The following is a 3,726-nucleotide window of genomic DNA, read 5'->3' as shown; positions in this document are numbered from 1 at the left end:
ATTAAATTACTGTGTGTTGTGTATTTGGTTGTCATGGGTTTTGTTACTATGGCAACTGAGTTAGACTATTAAGGGATAGCTCAGCCGGTTTCAACCGGCTGAGTGAGCTCTCTGTTTCTGTAAATAAAATGGAGGTTTTGGTTAGCTGTCTGCTCTCTGGCCTTAAGTGACTGCTTCCTACACCGGCTGCCCCTAGGACATAAAACTGGCGATGAGGGTGGGATCCTGGTGCTGCTCCAGTAACAGAAGGAAGTAGAAGTCAAGGTAAAGACCAAACAAAGAAAAAAAGCTGCTTGTTTGCACTGACTGTGAAAGTGAAACTAAAAATCATGGCTACTCTGACCAGGCCCCTGGAGCCTTTTGATGAGAATACAGAGCAGTGGCATGTGTATACTGAGCGTTTTGAGCTTTTTGGTATTGCAAATGACATTACAGAAGCGAAGAAGGTGCCAATATTCTTAACTGTTGTAGGGGCTAAAACCTACTCTCTGCTACGCAGCTTACTACACCCTGTTAAGCCTGAGACTAAATCTTACAGTGACATTGTGGAAATCCTGGGGTCTCATTTCTCCCCAAAACCACTGGTAATTGTTGAAAGATATAGGTTCCACAAAAGAGACCAAAAGGAAGATGAAACAGTTGTACAATTTGTAGCCATTTTAAAAAAGCTAGCAGAACACTGTGAATTTAAAGAGATGTTAAATGATGCCCTGCGTGACAGGTTAGTGTGTGGCCTCTGCAGTGAAGCTATACGGAAGCGCCTACTGACAGAGGCTCAGCTTACATTACAGAAGGCTGTTGATATTGCTGTCTCCATGGAACTGGCTACAAGGGAGGCACAATACATCGGTGCATCCCCTAGGGTGCAAAAAGTGTCACAAGAACTGACCCACAAAACGGTGCAGAGTCAAGAATGTTACCGCTGTGGTAAGCTGGGTCACCAGGCATCAGAATGCTGGTGTAAGGACCTGGTGTGTCGACACTGTGGCAAAAAGGGACACATTGAGTATGCCCGTAAACAAAAGAAAAAGAGGCCTGTGGTCTGGCCGACAAAAAGAGGAACCTTGCATACCCTAGAGCAGACCCAGGATGATCAAGGTGACACCTCCTCACAAGAGGAAGTGCCACTGCATGTTTTGTCTTTGGCAGCGGGCTCACATGAATACTGGGTAACCCCCTTATTGGAGGGCAAACCTATACGCATGGAACTAGACACCGGTGCAGCTGTCTCGCTGGTTCCTGAGACTGTGTATAAGGAAAAGCTACAGCATCTTCCGCTTAAGGCAACAAAAACTGTTCTGAAGACGTATACAGGTGAAGCTGTGCCCATGTTGGGCACTATTGATGTTAAGGTGGAGCTCAATGGACAGGCGGCTAAATTGCCACTGTTTGTGGTGAGAGGTGACTACCCAGCCTTAATGGGTAGGTCTTGGCTTGGGAAGATTCAGCTGAACTGGGCAGAAGTGCACCGGATGACTAAAGAAGAAACCAGTCTAACCCCTATACTAAGGAAACATGCTGCTGTTTTTGGAGATGATTTGGGAAGTATGAAGGGAATCACTGTGACATTGAACATTAAACCTGGCAGTCCACCAAAATATCTGAAAGCCCGAACTGTGCCATATGCCATCAGGCCAAAAGTTGAAGCAGACCTGGAGCGCCTGGTCACCAATGGAGTCCTAATACCAGTTACCCATAGCTCATGGGCCACTCCTATCGTTCCAATAGTGAAGAAAGATGGCTGTTTCCGGATTTGCGGTGATTTTAAAGTCACTGTCAACCCAGTGTTGTGTGCAGAGCAATACCCGCTTCCCCGCATTGATGACCTCTTCGCAGGCCTGGCTGGGGGACAAAAGTTCAGTAAGATTGATCTGAGTCAAGCATATTTACAGATGCACGTCGATGAAAAGTCCCAAGAGCTGTTGACTATTGTGACTCATAAGGGGCTTTATCGATACTGTCGCCTACCCTTCGGAATCACATCGGCTCCCGCCCTGTTCCAGAGGGCTATGGACCAGATCTTGTGTGGCTTGTCAGGAGTTCAGTGCTATCTGGATGATATCCTGGTCACTGGAAGAAATGAAGAGGATCACTTAAAGAATTTAGAGGCTACCCTACAAAGACTGGAAGAGTATGGCCTACGAGTTCGCAAAGACAAGTGTGAATTCTTCAAGCCCTCTGTTGAATATTTGGGACACATCATCGATTCTGCAGGTCTTCATAAGGCCCCTGCAAAAGTTAAAGCTATTGTGGAGGCTCCCCCACCTCGAAATGTAAGCCAGCTACGCTCATTTCTAGGACTACTGAACTATTATGGAAAGTTCATCTCACAGTTAGCCACACTGCTAAAACCACTTCATGAGCTCCTTGGGCAGAACAAGGCCTGGAAGTGGACTGAAGCCTGTGATGTTGCATTTAACAAAGCTAAGGATGCATTGTTAAATTCTGAAGTTCTAACGCACTTTGATCCATCCTTACCCCTGCAACTGGCCTGCGATGCTTCCCCTTATGGAGTGGGAGCGGTCGTGTCACACATTATGCCTTCGGGAGAAGAAAGACCTATTGCTTTTGCTTCACGCACTCTAAGCAAAGCAGAAACTAACTACGCCCAAATCGAACGTGAGGCATTAGGAATTGTTTTTGGAATTAGGAAGTTTCATCAGTACCTGTTTGGGCGAAAGTTTTACTCTTCTTACAGACCATCGACCTCTGACATCAATTTTTGGACCCTACACAGGCATTCCCCCATTAGCTGCTAGTCATATGCAACGTTGGGCATTGATACTTTCTGCACACACATATGAAATCAAATATCGGAAATCCACTCTGCACGGCAATGCAGATGGCCTCTCAAGGTTGCCTTTACCGGTCAAACATCAAGATAGTGCCCAAAAGGAAATCTTCTACTTTGAACAGGTAGAGAATACACCCATCACTGCTACTCAGATAAAGAAGGCAACCCGCGTTGACCCAGTATTATCCCAAGTTATGGACCTGGTGATGCATGGAAAATCTCGACAAACCTCTCCGGTCTCACCCGACCTTGTTCCCTACATGTCCAGGCGGACGGAGTTATCGGTCCAATCTGGTTGTTTGTTGTGGGGGAGGCGTGTCATTATTCCACCACCCCTGAGATCACAGATGTTAGAACAGCTACATTCCGGTCACTGTGGAATAGTGCGCATGAAGGAAATTGCACGAAGCTATTTTTGGTGGCCTAGATTGGACAGTGCTATTGAAGAGAAGGCAAAAGCTTGTATGTCATGTCAGAGTGTAAGAAATGCACCCCAGTGGGCACCCCTACACCCATGGGACTGGCCTGAAAACCCGTGGCAACGTATTCACGTTGACTTTGCTGGCCCCCTTGAAGGAAGCATGTTCTTGGTGGCAGTAGATGCCCATTCTAAATGGCCAGAAGTCTCTATAATGCAGTCCACTACTGCAGAGAGTACTATCCAAAAACTACGAGGACTCTTTAGTCGTTTTGGTCTGCCAGAACAACTTGTGAGCGACAACGGACCGCAGTTCGTCTCTCAGGAGTTTCAAAATTTTATGAAGGCAAATGGGATACACCACATCACGTCAGCACCATATCATCCGTCCACCAACGGATTAGCTGAAAGATTTGTGCAGACAATGAAAAACGCTTTGAAATCAGCAAAGGGACAACACTCCATTCAAAAGCGTCTGGATACCTTCTTACTTTCCTATAGAAACACACCTCAT

This window comes from Mauremys mutica, chromosome 4 (genome assembly GCF_020497125.1).
Source record: "Mauremys mutica isolate MM-2020 ecotype Southern chromosome 4, ASM2049712v1, whole genome shotgun sequence".
Taxonomy (NCBI): Eukaryota; Metazoa; Chordata; order Testudines; family Geoemydidae; genus Mauremys; species Mauremys mutica.
The sequence above is the reverse complement of the archived record's forward strand: the minus strand, read 5'-3'. Positions refer to the sequence as shown.